This window comes from Monodelphis domestica, chromosome 1 (genome assembly GCF_027887165.1).
Source record: "Monodelphis domestica isolate mMonDom1 chromosome 1, mMonDom1.pri, whole genome shotgun sequence".
NCBI lineage: Eukaryota > Metazoa > Chordata > Mammalia > Didelphimorphia > Didelphidae > Monodelphis > Monodelphis domestica.
This window is the reverse complement of record NC_077227.1, coordinates 127507847-127526021: the sequence shown is the minus strand read 5'-3', so window position 1 is coordinate 127526021 and position 18175 is coordinate 127507847. Positions and strand designations below refer to the sequence as shown.

The 18175-nt window shown below is 36.4% G+C and overlaps 1 protein-coding gene across 5 annotated transcripts in view; it reads left to right on the top strand.

The window, feature by feature from the left end:
* Positions 1 to 18175, top strand: part of ABHD2 (abhydrolase domain containing 2, acylglycerol lipase) — a 121935-nt gene that overhangs the window by 41601 nt on the left and 62159 nt on the right. The window lies entirely within an intron of this gene.

The window sequence follows — 18175 nt, the reverse complement described above, 5'->3', positions numbered from 1 at the left end:
AGGTGGTACAGTCAGGGTTAGGGACTTCACAAAAGAAACAGTGGTACTTTAGGAGCAAAAATAAAGCCTGGGCAGTCTAAAGCCATTTACCAAGTTCACCATTTCCCATCCTAGATAGGTGAAGTGATCATAAATATTGAGCACAAAAGCCATCGCAGCCTAAAGTATTTTAATGAGAAAAGAGCACAGACTTACTGGGTACTTGCCAGTTCTCTTATGGGAAAATGTTTCAAACTTCCATTAGCTAATGAGAACATTTGCTTTTAAATCTAGACAGGTTTGGTAAGATCCCAAGTGAACTAAACCATTTTTCCTTCAATTTATATTTTGGAGAGAAGGGAATACACTTTAAATTATTGGGAGGTTGGATTAGAGTGTGTGCAGTGAGCAGCCTTGGGTATGAGTCACACAGGAAAAGGAACTGCCATTTTCTAGGGTTAGGTAGTGTTAAAAATTTTGAAGAACAATGGTAGAAAATTCTGCAATATTCCAGTATTAGGATGGAGATGTTGGCAGAGGAAGCTGATTGGTTAAATTTCCAGACCAACAACAGAGACATCTCGCTCCTAGTGTTCTCGTTCTTTGAATCCTGTTTGGTGGTTCAGTTCATGCTCAACTGGCTACCATAATACAAGTTTTCTAATTGCTTCTTGAAACAGTTTAATTTCCTAAATAATTTCTTAATTTGTACCTACTAGTTAGAATCTTTTTATATCTAAAGCTCTGTTAATTTTCTTTCTAGTACATGAAAATGGTACTCCAGTACTCATTTGGGAGAGGAAGGCACAAATATAGGGGCAGCTGGGTAGTACAGTGGATAGCTCTCCAGGCTTGGAATTGGGAGGACCTGGGTTGAATTGTGGTCTCAGACACTCCTAGCTATGTATCCCTGAGCAAGTCATTTAACCCCAATTGCCTAGCCCTTGCTGCTCTTCTGTCTTAGATTTGATTCTAAGACATAAGGTAAGGGCTAAAGGAGAAAAAAATACTTCTTACTTTTCTTCTCTCCTTGATGTAATTTAACTTTTTTTAGCTTTTTTAAAATAATAAATCACAAAATTTTAATGTAAGAAAAGGGAATAATGAAAAAACATATCAACTGCATGAGATTAAATAGGAAAACTCTTCAATTTATTTTAATTGTTTACTTCAGCACTGTAAGGTCTATGATTTTTACCATTAGATTTGTGTTTCTTCCACTAATCAAGATTGTTACTATAGTACCTTAAGAGTGGTCTTAGTGAGATGCAGTGTCTCATCCCCTTCTAGTGAGGAACTCATCTGAATTATCTGGGCTGGTCCTTGGAGGACAAGCTAACAGTATATACTTATAAAACCATTGTAGTACCACCCCCACTCCCACTCCCACACCACCAGAGAGCTTCTACCTAAGGTAGGGCATTGATAGAGTTTTAATGTCTAGCAAATAAACAACCAGGATATTATTTTAGAAAACAAGTTTGTGGGAAACACATTTTAGCCCTTTGGAGGCTAGCAAGTTGCTTTCATGTGATTTCCCTAGGAAATTCACTGTACTTTGGGTATTTGTATCTTCTATTGCTAATGCTAATCTCTAAATGCAGAATTTAAAAGCCATGGGAGTAAATCTTTTGGGAAAGACTTTTCCCCCTAAAGCACTGACAGATTGCAACATAAGACTTTTCATCCATTTTTTCTGATTTTCTTTTTGAAAGGTGGAGACTGAGGATTTAGCGATTTCACTATGTCCTCTCTTGTAAATAAAGTTAGAAAGAAAAAAAAACATTCATTTTCTAAATCCCTATTGTTTCCTGGTTCTCTTTCAAGAACTTATGTCCAGTTTGCTTGGGGTGAGGCAACACATTCTTCTTCAGAAACATAATACTAAGGAAATACCAGTGCCAAGAGAAATTATGTAACCAGATAGTAGAAGATAATATCGATGTTTATTCTGTATCATATAGAACTTAGATAATATATAGAATGCCAAATGAGGTTACAGTTCCTTCGAAAGAGACAGAGTTATTAACTCAGGCATTAGGTTAGGTGAAAATTAGGATAAGGACATTAAAAATGTTTATTGCAACATTCAAAAAGCATATCAAATTAAAATCTTACCCTTAAGTGAATTGTGCTTACACAATAGCCTTACTCCACTGATATGATATTAGATGATTTTCCCTCCTAAGTTGAAGAGTGGTGCTTCATGAATTCCAGAGACATTCAGCATTGCTAGAAATGATCAGATTAGAGGAGTTTGGGGTTATTTGAACTTTTCCCCCTACCTTTCCATGTCCATAGCCTTACTCTAATTGACACTGGAAATGAGTATTCCCTTAAAAGGGGGAATGGGTGGTAGTGAAAGGAGATATCTAGAACCTTATAGTCACATTTCCAGAGAAAGAGAAATGTATTTAAAGCTCTGTTTATATGCAGTTTATATATCTATATGCAGATCAGTGCTAATTTCCACCAGAGTGTTCACCCATGTCTAATTAGAAGAAGCTAGAGGAAAACTGCTATTGTCCAGTTTCCAGTGAAATATCACATAAGGTTTGATTAGTTACTAATTGTTCAGAGTATAAAGGAAAGCTGATTGGGCTTCTTTCTTCCAATAGCACCCACATCCCATTTTTCTCACTATAATAATACAAAGGTTTTAAATGTTTTAATTTTTCTTGGATATCCCCTTTCCAACTGCATCTATTTTATGGGCAGAGATGGTCCTGGTTATCTATGACATATAGAGAGCTATAGTTTCTATAGTGCTCTATGATGGCTTCAGTGAAATAGCCTTCATTGTGCCTCAGCTGACTTCCCTATATGATGTGGAGTGCCCTCTGATCCCTTGGATCCCATTTGGCAACACAGATATTTGAAGAGAGATTAACTACGTGAACCAGTTACATCAAGTTAGTTACTGGCCTATTGCCATTTTAGCTCCTACTTAGGTCAGATTTGGGCGTTACCTGGGAGCTGCAATTGGGCTAATATTTGCACTTTGGGAGTTGCCTAGAGTTTCAGGGATGTGTTTAATGAATAACTCTCTAACAACAATTACCTTTCAAGATCCGTCCCTTTGGTTTAAATCTTACTTTTGTGCTATTAGGGGATTGTACTAAAATAACTTAAAACCTCTAATACTCAAGCACAAACTTCTTTGTAAAAAGTGATCAAAGGGAAAAGATATTTTTAACCCCTCTCCATCTTGGATTAGCTATTTTAGCCTTTCTTGCTTTGTCCTGTTAGCCCTCTTGAATATTAGGATTGAACTGCAAGGATGCTTAGTATGAAGATGGGGCCTGCTAAGGGACAACTTGCCCAAATCTGGAGTTCAAGTCAGGATTGAGATCAGAACTTGGGCCTTCAGATTAGATTCTCATCTCACATTCATCCATGTGGCTGGCGCTTGCCCAAAGCCACTTTCTCTTTATAACTTCCCATGTAACATCCTTGTGGCTGTGACAAATTTTTTGAAGCCATGGCAGGAAGATTTTCTGTCTTGGACCTAAGTGGCCATTCCAACAGCTAGATCACAAGAGACTTTCTAAAGGAGCAGGAGTGCCTATAGCCTTTTTCACTAACAAATCTCCTTCCAAGTTTGAAGTATCAACAAGGACAATTTATAATCAAACTGTTGTTCTTGGTCAGCTCTACCCACTTTGAAGAAGCAGTTCTTGTGAATTAAGAACCAAATAAGAATATATATTATTTTTATCATCCTTGTTTCAGCAGAAGTCTGCAGGAAGGTGGAAGAAATTGGAAGAGAGGTGGTTTAAATTTCCATATGTATGGCATTAAAACTTTTTTTAAAATGTGACTCTGCATGGGGAAAGATAAAGGGTTTAAGTTTCAAATGAATTCATTTGTGGGTAAGCGAAAAGTCTGATTAAATGGAATGGTATAATTCTGGTAGAAACAAATGAGTAGATAGTTAGTAATTTCTTTTTATTCCTGGGTTTACTTTAGTCTGGAACAAATAGACTAATACTCTGCTTAAAATTATAAGAAAAGCTAATGATTATACAAATTTCTTAATAGCTTTCAGCTATGTAATATAAAGAGCAAATGATGAGACAGGAGATCTGGTTTCTAGTTTCAGCTCTATCACTAACTTGCTGTGTGTGATCATATCTACCTGGGCCTCAGTTTCTCCATCTGATAAATAGGAACCTCTCAAAGGCCTCTTTCATCTTGAATATTGCATGATCCTAGTAATGTAAGTTTTTATTGGGTATCAGCAGATACACACTTGCTTCCTTTTTGAGAAGTGGGCTGTCAGACATCATTAATGCAAAAGTTAACAAGCAAATATGAAGATGAGATAAGCTTTCCTAGTAAGATACAAACTGAATAAAGCTGGTGGGTTTACAAAGAGAGAATAGTTATGGTTATAGGAAATCTGGGAATAACAAGAGGTCAAATCCTATTTATATCCTTAAAGAAACAAAAGAAGACAAATCGATTTTCATTGTTGCATTAGACTTCAGAAACTGTTTTGGGGGTAGAAGACCATGCGTGGACTTAAACCCAACATTTAGGTGAGCTCAACTAGCTTATCTTTATCCCCTGATTTTAGAATTTTCAACAGTGACTACCATCTTGAGGAGTCATTTTCATATCAACTAACTGAAAGAGAGAGGGAGAACAGTAAAACCACAAAATTGTGCAGAAAATAAAATATTCAATAAAGTATGCTCAGAACAGCATGTCTCAGGGGAGGTCTCCTGAGGGAACCATGCCTAGACAACTGTCTCAGCTATCACCAGAAGAAATGTTCTTATCTTGGAAATACATTCTGTAGGTAAAGAATTAAGGTTAAAGGCCTGACAGCTACAGCACTTGTAACAGAGGACTTAGTGAGTTCCCTATAGATACTCCCTTGTTACTAGAGACCAAAGCATGTTCTTTGGATTGTAGACAGATTGAGCCTCTGTTAATGGTGTTGAGAGTAAGCAAATTCAAGATTAGTGGCCAAACAGATTGAGCAAAACCTATGCCAGTTATGCATGGTCATTAAAGGGAAAGCCAGACTATCATTTTCAAAGTGCCTACTGCCCCACATTGAAAGCACTTCACTAAAAGGCAACTTTGAAAGACTTAAAACCTTTGATGAATGCAGTACCCAACTATGACTCCAAAGGACTGCTGATCAGTGCTGCCTATCTCCTGACAGAGAGGTTATGGCTTTGAAATGTAGAATGAAGCATATATTTTTGGTCTTCAACAATGTGAGAGTTTTGTTTGACTGTATATTTTGTTGTAGGAGCTTTATTTTTCTTTTTTCTTTTTTAAATTGTAATGCATAGGAGGAAAAGAAAATAAATGCCTGTTAATTGAAAAATGAATCAAAATACAAAAAATGTCTGTGGATTGACTGACTGGTACCATAATTCAACTTACTACCCCTGGAACCTTGGACAAAAGCACTTTATATCCTTGGGTCTTAGTTTCCTTATTTGTAAAATGACAGGGTTGGACTAAGTGATCTCTGAGGTCTAATTCTGACATTCTGTCATTTCTTCCAAAAAACAAATTTGTATATGATTTTTGTTAGCTCTATAGCATAAAATGCATTAGTATTTATAATTGCTAAATAAATCACCAGGTTACCTTGAGCTCATCAAAAGTCATGCTATTCTAAGTTATAGATCTAACTCAATAATGAATCAGCCTTTGTGCTCACACATGTTAGGAACAGAGTATTTGAAGAGAGAAGACAGTTTTGTGGTTCTGTTAGGCAAGGCCTTACATTTTAAAAACTGTGTCTTTCTGCCTACTGTGTTCCACAAATAGCTGTAGGTGTTGGTCTGTTTTTGGCAATGCTGTGTATGCCTTGGAAAGAGATACAGTGCAGTTATCCAGCCTGTGAAACGAAACAACAGGGTTGATCAGTAGAGCTCTTGGGAGTTTCTTGTTTGTATATCTGGAACATTTCCATCCCTATAACTGGAAATATTTGGAGAGTGAGGAACCTTAAAAAATGTTAAGGGTTTTGGGGTGGCATTAATCAACTCCTACTCCCATTAGAGGCAATAGAGAACAGAGGATTCCACTAGACCAAAAATCAGAAAGACTTTCAATTCATTTTAGATTCTGAATCTGACACTTAGCAGCTGACCAAGTCATTTCAACCCTCAAGCCTCAGTTTTCTTATCTGTAAATAGAATAAGAGCACCCTTAGTAAACCTTAAGGAGCTATATAAATGAGTTGTCATTATTATTTATATTATTATTCTATATACATCCTTTAGAATGTATAGCTCTTGAGGATAGGGACTATATTTGCCATACTTTGTATCCTATTGCCCTCTGGCCTTCCATTTCTTCCTTGAATTTGAGCCCAGATCTTCTGACCCCAAATGTCATGTGTACTCTTTCCATTATAATAACACCCTGCCTTGAGGATGAGGACAGAGAAGAGACTATTGGATTTGACTATTAGGAAGACCTAGGAGGGGGGTGACCTTGGAGAAAGCAGTTTCAAGGTTAAATAGTGAAGTAGTAGACAGACATTATTGCTTGAGATGGAGAAGTGAATGGATGTACTGTATATAAATATAGATAATTAATCTTTCAAGGAATTTTTATTGATCAGCTGACGGGTAGGAGACAAGATGATATCTTGAAAAGTGGAACAGTACCACCAAGCAGGCCACAGAGAAAGAAGTTAATCGGGTTTTTCTTATCCTCACTGCATCTCCCCCCCCCCCAATTTTCTCCCAGATTTTTAAAATACAGAAGGGAGACGGTGACTTTGATAGGTTTTTAGGACAGTTGACAGAAAATAGAAGAGTGAATGCCACACCCAAAGAATGACTAGTTGTGCCAGCCAGCTTGAAGAAGTTCATTCTAGAAATGTAACTGAAACAAAAAAAAAATGTATCTAATGACAGAAATGTCTCCTTAGGACAGATATGGCTATAACACCCCAAAGATGTCTCTTTGGAATCTCTCTTCCTCCTCTAGTTCTCCTAGTCAGAAGAAAAAAGACATTGGGGAGAGTAGGAAAAGGAGGGGCCATATGTACAGAAGATTACACTGTACTTGGTTTGACTCCATATTTTAGACCTAACCTTTTATTTCATTAGTATTGGAAAACTGATGAGGAAATTCTTTCAATTAATACAGTTTGGCTTCTGCTTTATAATTTAATATCTTAGAACAGGACTTTTACCATTTTTATATCATGGCAGTCTAGTGAAGTCCATAGATTCTCTCTTAGAACAGTGTTTTAAAAGCATAAAATGTAATATATACCTCATGAAAGAAATAAATTATATTGAAATATGGTTATCAAAATAAAAGTTTCAAATTCACAGACCATTTGAAATCTATCCTCAGACCCTAGATAAAGAATGAATCTTAAAGAAATATTTGAGAACTGAGTAGTTATGAATTACATAGGAAATAGTCTGTGTCAGAAGCAAAACTTGAAACTAAGACTTTCTCATTTTGATTCCAGCTGCCCCCATGACTGCAAATAGTTCTAGTAAATTGAAATGTTGAAAGTAAGGCCATAGCTGAAAATTTTAAGGGACTTGTCTTTTAAACATGGAAGTTCAGGATTGATAATTGTCATCACATGACAAACACGATCCCTTTTACTTGGCCCTTTTGCTTAAAAACCAACTAAGTTATTGGATGATTTAAAAAGTTGAGAAGGGAATTAACACAACAAATAAATGCTTTGTTGATTTCTTTAACAGGTACAGATTGTATCATATAGATAAGATATTCTAGTGCAGGATGGACTGAAACCAGATTTCATCTCACTAGGTTTAGAGGCCCTGAGAAAGGACAGAGAAAGTGGGCAGTTGAATATGAAGTTGTATTTAGGGAGCAAACCTGTGATTTGAACCCAAGATGTTATCTCCATTATAACTAACTCCCTTTTCTGTACTGTAGCACTGCCCTGGGGTTATTTCTTTATTATGTTGTATTTTCTTTATTGGATGTTACTGGTGAAATATATATCTTTTTAAAAATATTCCTATTAAGAATCAGAAGGAAAGGAGAATGGCAGGAGGGATGACTTGGGGATGAGAAGACAGGGCACAAACAAGGGCAGAGCAATTGATTTGCCTGGCCTGAGGCTTAGCTATAGATGAGGACACTTTGGAAAGTAAGATAGAGAGTCAAAAAGCTTAGGATCATGAATGCATTTTATTTTATCCAAGAAACAATTGGGAGCTGTGGCAAGGCTCTCATGATCAAAACCCTAGCAACTTATTTTTTTGATCATCTCTCACTGAGAGATAAAAATGTAATTGGTTCCTTTTTCAGACCAGCTGCTGGCTGTGTTAATGAGAAGCGTTGGATGTTATTGTTACCTGTGAACCTAACAGATACCTGACACTTTAGGGCAGGCATCCAGGCAGGGTGCAGCAGGATCTGGTGATAATGGCAGGCTATAATATACCCTGTGGCCATCCCTGAGCTTTTTATTTATTTATTTATTTTCATTAGGGTTGTTTCTGACTCCTGTCCAGTAATAGAATGATAGAAAAACCTTAGATTTCTATTAATCTTGAGTATTTTCCTTGTCAGATTGTTTTCCTTGTCAGATTGTTTTATCCATTTCTTTTTTCTTTTCAAAGTTCTTAAGCTCTAAGTCTTTCGAAAAATGATGCTCTGGTGTTAATTATTAGCCTTTTATATTTAATTTCTTGCCAACAGTGGTTCCTATCTACTATGGTTTTGATTCTGTATACTGATCAGTAATCTCTTTTCTACAAATTCATCTCCTTATTGTTTCTGCTAAGGCAAAGTAAGGCAGTTTGCATCTCTTGTTCCAGACCTCACCTCCCTCTGCCTCTGTGTCTCCTGTTAACTGTCTTAACAGCAAGATTACTTTCTGTTTGATCCTCCCCTCAGGAGCCAGGCTCATCTCATATGCTGTCTTTGCACATATGCGGTCTGAGAATGTACATTTCCTAGAGCACAAAAGGGAAGTTTAAGTTGAGGCATCCCTTAGCTTTGCTTTATAAAATTCAAATTATCATGGAGAAAGCATAGCTATTTGAATATTTGTCTTATATTTTAGTATGTAATATCCCCAGAGAAATAGATCACAGGCAACTCAACCTATATATCCTCACTTCCCACTCCACCATTCTCAGTTTATCTTGAAAAGCATCCTATATAAAGTTTTTTTCTTTTTTTTTAAAGAATAGAAGAATTTTATTTTCTTGGGCTTAAATTCCCTTTAATTTTCCTGTGCCCACAGAGACTTTTCAAACTAGATTGGTTTGAACACTTTCTCCCCTCTTCTTTGATTTATTGTCATTTAAGCTGAACACTAAGGCTTTGTCCTTTTCTATGTTCAGAGTAATTGCTCTAACTCTCATTTTTTCTTTGAACTGGCTTCATCCTTTTTTAGGAGCTGTATAAATATTTACTTGGATGTTTGCAGTAAAATATTAAACATTGATGAAGTGATCTAGGAAGCAGTGATCTGATTATACAGGCCCCTGAACTTCAAGGACTTGCTTGGCTAGAAACCCACATTGATAGCAAGTTCTTAAAAGATCAAAGATGCAAGACCATCACTATGGAAAATGAGAGGTTTATGTTGTGATAAGAAAAAAGATAGCTTATATTTATGTGGCGCTTTACTATTTAACTTTATAATGATTTACTATACAACTTCAAAACTTGTAAATTATTCTCATTTGAACTTTACAACAAACCTTGAGGTAAGTAGTAGGAGAATATGCAATTCCCTTTTACAGATGAGGAAATCGAGATGGAGACTTTAGTTGACCTGCCAGAGATCACACAGGGAGAAAATTGGGATTTGAACCCAAGATGCTTATCCATTATAATAGACTCCCTTTCTGTACTCTTGTACTGCACGTAGGTCATTTCATTATTATGTGGTGTTTTCTTTATTGAATGTTACTGGCAAAATATTTTTTAAGATACTCCTAGTAAGAAAATAGGGTTATTTTGTTATCGTAGGATTTAGGTATTCCAAAACAGGAAACAGAAATAATGATGTTAGTGGGATTTGTGGTCCTAGAGACTTCTCTCTTTTTCTCCTTAGCCAATATTATTTGTTAGGATATAGGGAGTTTCCTTACTTAGGAGTTCTTTCTAACAATGAAAATCACAGATCCTGCCTCTATGTCTATCCCTTGTTCATAGTAAGGTTGTTAGATAAGTATATGTTTGTTACTGGGTTCAGATTATTTTGCCCTTAATCTGAAATAACTTTTTTTTGTATCTACTGTATCATGTAGCCCAGAAATAACTTTTTTTTATATCTACTGTATCATGTAGCCCATTCAATAGGCCAACCAAACCAGAAAGAAAAAACTGCTGCTAAACAGTAACACCATCTCTGAAACCTGTTTTGTTAAATCACTGCTAGAGTAAGCTAAATTAATTGCTGGCTTGATCTTGTAGTAAGCCTGAATTTGAGGTAGCCAAGTATGTTCATGAGTGCATACCTTTCCAAACCAAAAGATATAAAGATATAAAAGTTTCAGGCTATGTTGCTAAAGATTGCCTGTGGATTACTGCAAATTAAGGAAGTATCTTTTTTGCTTCATCATTCTCACCATAAATTATTATAAATTATATAAGTGAATTTAGGGTCTCAAAATTTGTATTGTTCATTTCACTTATCAAATTCACCTTGAGCCATAGTAATGTCCTGTAATTCAGGATTCTTTTGCTTTAAAAACAAAACAGATAAACTCTTCTCATTATGTTATGGCACCTTCTACCCACCCACCCAAATAGTATCACAACCCAGACAAGTAATATTGCCTACCAATTTAGATAGAGGTCTTTTCAGTTTCTAGAATACTCTGGGGTTCAGATCAACTTTGTATCATGGAAAGGACACTGATTTATTTGGAGTTAAGAATACCTGGGTTCAGATTCTGGCTCTTTGAGACTTTGGGCAAGACCCTTAACTTCCTACTCTAAGGCATGAATTTTCTCATCTGTCAAAAGGCCGATGGGGGGGAAGGGGGGAGAAAAAGTTCAGCTAGACATCCTCTAAGGCAGAGATGGCAAGCCTTTTAGAGATCTAGTTCCAGGTCCTGCCTCTACCCCATCCTCCAGACTGAGTGCCACACTGCCCCCTTATCCCACACAGGGGAGAGAGGAGGTGCACCTGTTGGGATGCTGGGGTGGAGGGACAAGTGAAGTGAGGAATGTCCTCAACAAGTTTAGAGAGGGAGAGGGAGTGGCTCCAGTGCTCGGCTCCACTCCAGTTCTGCCACCTGTGAGCTGCCTACCTTACCCCTTGGGCACTCCCACTGGGCTGCTAGGCAGAGAAATGGGTGATGTGAAAAAATGTCATCAGGCATAGTGGAGATGAGAGGGGAGCAGCTCAGCCTAAGTCTCTCTGCCTTTCTAGTAAAAGGCTCAAGGGGAGGCAGGGAGAGGACGGCCAAGTTCCCACAGAGAGAATTCTGCATGCCATCTTTGGTACCTGTGCCATAGGTTTGCCATCACTGCTCTAAGGGGGTCATCCTTCATTAAATCCAATGATTTGGGGATATGAGCTTAAGGTTCCTTCTTAAGTCATTTTGACCAATTCAGTGAATATTTATTGAATGTATTAAATAACTTTCTTTACATGGATCCCCTAGGTTGCAGAATGACCTAGCAGACTTTTTTGGAAATACAATTCAATAAACTAAAGTAATTTATAATAATTATAAATATTTATTAATAAAATACATCATTTGTAACAAATATAAAGCATTGTTCTGAGGATACAAAGCAAAAAGTGAAATCATCCTTTCTCTTAAAAAAAAAGTTTACATTTTACTAGGATCTGATCAGCCCTACCTTTCTCACCAAGGGTTCCAGTTAAAACTGGACTTAACTTCTAGATTACAGTTTAGAACATTTTCCAAAAGGTTATCACAATTCTAAGTGCAGTCAACACTCAAGTTTTATATACATATCAAGATACCTATTCTGTGAATTGACTATATCTAATTTTTAGCCCCAGACTTGCCACAGTTCTGCTGCCCCATGCCATTTGTTAGCATTTAGGTGACCCTTTGCTATTTGTTAATGTGTAATTTATACTCAAGGAATTCAAACGAATTTTAATCTTAAGCCTTAGCAAAATACAATTAATTTAGCTTCCTAATTATAAAGATAAACTAGATACCTTCCAAAGAAAAATAGAAATGATGTTTGGATTACCTACTTTGTTGGATTATCTCTGCTCCTATGTTAGGGGGCGGGATGAGGTAGTAATTAAGAGTTGATTCTAATTTGTATGTCTTTATAGGAATATGATGAAACTGAATGGTGAGAGTAGTCTGATTAGATAAAGGCAGGCCCTTTTAGCAAGAAATACCTACTGTGTAAAGAGAGATTGTTTAGTAACCAGGCTTAGAATCAGTATTTCTTTCATGTTGTAATATTTACATAAGGAAAGTATATTTCCCTTGGTTTGTAGGGAAATGTGTACCTTCCTTTGAGGGCCTTTTGGCCATTACTGATACAGAAAACTTTGATTCTTATGAAATTTGATGATACATATTGACAAAACCTGGGTTGCAGCTCAAAAGAAAACTTTGCCAGGACTCTACACACTATTTTCCATTTTAGTAAAAATTAATTAAGCACCTACTTAATTATTATATTAATCAAGATAGTAATAAATCCTAGGTATGTAAAGGTGAAAAATTATATACCCTGACCTCAAAGAGTTTATAATTTAAGCTGGGAATAGTATGATATATGCACAATGGGCAGCTAGATAGAACAGTTGATAGAAGACCTGAGTCACCAGCTATGCAACCTTGGGCAAGTCACTTATCCCTGTTTGCCTCAGTTTCCTTATCTGTAAAACGAGCTGTCGAAGGAAATGGCAAACTACTCCAGTTTTGTTGTTTTTGCCAAGAAAACCCCAAATGGGATCACAAATAGTCAGAGACAACTAAAAGGGCTAAAAAACAACAAAATGATACACAGTAGAATATAATGAAAGGGCAAATGAGAGTTCTAGACCAAGTGCTCTGATGAAATTTGAGGAAATTACTTTCACCTGGGACAATGGTGGGGTTGAGTGGGAAAGGCTTTATAGAAGTGCCTTCTTTAAGGCCTCATTGAAGAAGGAATTTTCTACAGGTAAAGATAACAGTTCATTCCAGAGATAAAGGAGAAAGGTGGGAGACCAGGAGAGGTCAAGTAACTTTTGTGAATTCATGAAGAAGAAAGAATGTAGGATAATATCCAGGAACTCTAGACCATTTTACCTAAATGTCAAACTCAGGGGAGGGACTAGTGTGAAATAAGGCAAAAAAAAAGTAGGTTGGCACTATATTGTAATGTAAGTTACCTTAAATGTCAAGCTTAACAGTTCATGTTTTCCCTTACCAGCAATATGAAGCAATTGAATATTTTTTAGTAGAAAGTGACATGGTTAGATATTAGAAAGATTATCTTGGCATTTGTGTGAAGGATCAGTTAGCAGAGAGATCAGAAGCAAGAAGGCCATGTAAAAAGCTTTTTAAAAAAATAGGCAGAGATGTCCATCATCTCATCTGGTACTGAGAATGTAAATAGTGAGGACATGACAGATGTGAAATTGTAGATATAGAATTGACCAGACTTTACAACTGATCGGATATAGAGGTGAAGCAGAAAAGTAGAGTTATCCTACACTTTAAGGCATAGGCAACTTGGAGAATGGTGACAACTATCAACAGAAATGAAGGCAGTTAGAAGGATAGGAAAATTTTGGAAGATATCTAATGATTTCCATTTTGGTCAAATTGAGTTTGGGGTATTTCTACAACATGCACAATAAGCAATATCACTGGAGCAAAAAAAGAGATCTACAGAGTTGTTTATGTACATAGATATGGATGATAATAGAGATATAAAGATATAGGTGTATTTGTGAGTCATCTACATAGAACTAACCCTTTCAACCCTGGGAGTAGATGATTTCACCAACAGAAATAAGAGAGAGAAGGGAGCTAAGGATAGAGCCTTTGATTAAAAGAATCAGCCAAAGCTGGCTACCCATAATTTAGGGTTATGTCATAAAATGGAAATGAGTCAGTTGCTACTGTAGGGAATGAACCATCCTTAAAGTTCAGTGCATGTGTCAACTACTAGTCATAGGGGTCATTAGGTAAAAGCTTTTGGGCTTGGTAAAATTTACTTCTGGGATAGTCACTTAAAAATGTGAAATATATAGCATGTAAACACCTTTCTCCCAAAGATCAGTGGTTGAATTCAGTAACCCTATGTTGCTGATTGGAAGCAGATCAATGAGACTAAGCAAAAAGTATTCATTGTGCCATATTTTTACAGTGTTAGTTCTCAAAATAGCTTTACTTCAGAAGGTTTAGTTAGCATCATTATCTTCCATTGGATAGTCATGACACAAACTTTCCTAGACTGACTATGTCTGATATTTTTATAGTATTGGACGTGATGGTTCCAACCAGATGACTAAAGTTTGTGATCACTCATTAACATGGAATGAAGAGCTTCACAAAAGTTTGTTCAATATAAATGGTGCCACACCTACTGCCCTAATGCAATTCCCTTCTCCTACCTACTTTTCTCAGCTTTACATACATACTTGGATACAGGAAAAGGTCTGATTCTCCAATCACAGATGTCTGTGTTTTTTTTCCCCAGAAAAATCAATTCAGAGAGTATTTATATTAAACCTCCTCTCTAACTGAATTGGCCTGCTCAGTGTCTCCAGAAACATTTGCCTGCCGCTGTGCTTATTCTAAATCCTTGAAGGCCCTTCTCAAAATCCTCCTGAGATATTAAAGCACCCATTGTATATGTTACCCATAGGACTTTAGACCTGGAAGTGACCTTAAGTGATATCTTTTCAACCCCCTGGTTTTACAAAGGGAGTATACTTAGGTCTGGAGAAATTTAAAGTGGTGGATTTAACACCCAACTCAGGAGCTTGTTTCATGAGGCCTTGACCAAACTTCTTCAGCTCCCCACTCTTATTTTTTCTCCTATTAAATAAGGAAGTTGATAGCATGCTTTCTAAGGGTTCTTACAGCTCCAGATCTATGATCCTAAAAAGTAAGTGACTTTTCTAAGAACACAATTGGGGACCTGACATTTTTCACATTTCTTCACAAATTTAACATTCCCAAGCTAAATTTAATAATTTTTCTCCCAAGTAGTTCTGTCTATAAGTTTAAACCCTTTGAAGGCTAATTTCATCATGTTACTCCATATCCCAAAACATTTGCATTCCCTCTACTCCCACCATTGCCTATGAAATAAAAGCTTCTTTGCCTAGAAGATATTAGAGAGAATAGATCTAGACATTCCTGCAGGATGGCTTTAGTCTTTCTAGCAAATAGTGAAATGTAAGCTCTTGGAAAGGAAGGACTTTTCATTTTTGTTTTTCTATACCTGGTATTGTCTTAGTACAATGTCCATTACAGAGCTGGCACCTAGCAAATGTTTGTGGCATTTAGTTGAATGGGAGGGAAAGATGATTCACAAAGAGTCAGAGTGGGTAGGTGTTGGGAATCGTATTTTATTGAGTTTAATATCATTTACTATAAGAATATATGAGCTCTAATTGAGTGTGATTTAAAAACAAACTGTAAAAATATTATTATAATTATAGACTTTATCACACTATTCTGACCTTTGCACTTAAAGATAGGAAATTCATGGAATACAGGAAGCTGCTTTGGAATCTCCAGATTCAGTCAGAGAACTTGCTCTTCTTATATTATAATGTCATTCACCTAGACTACCTTATTAGAAGCCACTCAACTAAAATACTTAAATGTCTTAAAAAGGTGCTTTCTGGACAAAAGTATTAGATAATCCTTAAAGTGCTATGTAAATGCAAGTGTAATCAATAACACATTACAACTCTAGGCTCAGACTAAGGTCATCTGGATGGATTCCCAAGAGTAGTACTTAATTTTGCCCCACCCATAAGCCTACCTCTTACCTCCAGATTCTAAATGATATCTCTCAAGATCTCAGCCCCGCTGCAAGCAATAGGACCAACCAAGTCATTGACACAGAACAAGCTTATTAAAAGTCATGTAAAGAACATAGAAGAGGCTATTATCCTAGTTAGTAAGGAAATAATTATTGCTACCCTCCATTGTGTCATTTCCATCTCATCCCCCCCCCAAGGGTTAGAGTCCTCCCAGAAAATTCATAACTTTAATAAATGAATAGAATTGAGGACCTCATTGTAAAGCAATTGACAGTATCTCTCCAACTGTCTTCTTCTCCCTGGAGTTAACTTGCCCCGTCATCTATTAATTTAGTATCTGGCTCATCTTTTTCAGAATTTGGTATTATAGATCCACAGCCCTCTGCATTGTACAAGTACACTGGAATGGCTTTAGCAACTCATGGTTTGGATGAAAACTCTTAGCACTTGACCAACAGCCTTTATCCTCTTGCCATCTCTTTGACTCTTCCCAAGAACCCCTTGCCTCCTCCCTTCTTTATTTATATGCATCTAGTCTTTCCTTCAATTTGCATGGAAGAGGCAAAAGGGTCAGATCCTCTCAGAATTTCTCAGGTCTTTCTCTATGAATTCTTTCTAGATATCTGCTGCTTGAATTATATTTTGTTACTATTAATTTTTTCTTGATTCAGTTCTGTATTTTCAGTTGTGTAAGGAACTCCTAGTGAGGAAACTCCCTATGCCCATAGAGATCGGTACCTTCTCTGAAAGTTTTAGGCTTAGAGTTACATGGGAACACTGAGCATTTACACACCTTGCCCAGTAGCACTCAGCCAGTGTGTGTCAGAGGCAGGACTTCGACCTTCATTCAAAATTTTGATTCTTGTAGCTAACATTGCTCTGACTGATAATAACAATAAAACGAAGAACACAATTATAAAACTGGAAGAGTCCTAAGAACAATCTCTTCAATTTAATGGTAAATAAACTGAGGCCTAAAGAGGTTGTGTAACCATATCAAATTCATAGTGCTAGTTGATAGCAGTGTCAGACCTAAAAGCCAGTTCTTTGTTCACTGTCCTGCTTTCTAATTGTTTTATTATGTAATTCATACCCTTAGCAGAAAGAGTTCTTGAAATTGAAAGCAAATATATATCAAATATCAAATATAAAAAATATGTCAAATATATAATCATTAAGACTTCTGATATTTACTTACCTTGAAAAAAAGTAATACAAGATAGACTTAACAAGAATTTCAATTAAAATAATTTGCATCTTGTATGGTTTTGAACATATACTCTAATATGATACAAAGGCATGATCAGCCATGAATCATAATTTGTTGTCTTTATGAGCTGCTTCCTCATACAGGAATAGAATTAGGTCCCCTCTAAAATTACCAAATTTTCTTCTGCAGAACTGCCCTTAATTTCTGAGGGTTCATTATTATCCTATTATTATGTCAAGAATAATCTGGACATGAATGTGGCATATTATTTTGATGAAGAAGGTGATGTTTACAATTTTAAGGTTTGTTTGTTTGTTTTTTTACTTAATGCCAGAGTCTGAAAAGAATTCTGTTTTGGCAAGTGATAGACCATAGGAGAGTAGCCAAAGCTTGTTTCTATTCCTTGGCACTGTGTTTCTCTTAGAAGCTAACAGGCCATCTTACTTTAGCTTAAGACACCCTTTTTCAGAAATTTATTCTAAATGAGTTCTTCACCTTTTTTTGTTTTGGCAATTTGATAAAGCCTATGCATCCCTTCTCTTTAAATTCATAAATAAAATACTTAGTATTACAAAGGAAACTAGTTACTTTGAAATATGTATGTTTGTGCCTTTTCTGGCATTCAGAGCCCTTCAAATTCTTCCATACACACACTTTTCCTGTCTTCTTACATCTTACAATCCTCTCCCCATCCCCCACATACTCTTTGATCTAGTGACTTTGGAGTGTTTATTGTTCCCTCAAACAAAACACTTCAAACACCTAACTTTAACCATTTACTTTGGCTTCCTCCCATTCATAAGATGTTCTGCCTTCTTGTGTCTGCCTCCTGGTTTTCCTGTCTTTCAAGTCTCAGCTAAAATCCCACTTTCTAAAGAAATCCTTTCCTGAACCTTCCTAATTCTAAAACTTCCCTCTAATTTATCCTGTGTATAGCTTGTAGAGTCCAAGTTCCTCAAAAGCAGAGACTGGCTTTTTACTTTTTCTTTGTATTCCCAGTGCCTAGTGCATAGTAAAGCACTTAATATTTATTGACTGCTTTATATGTA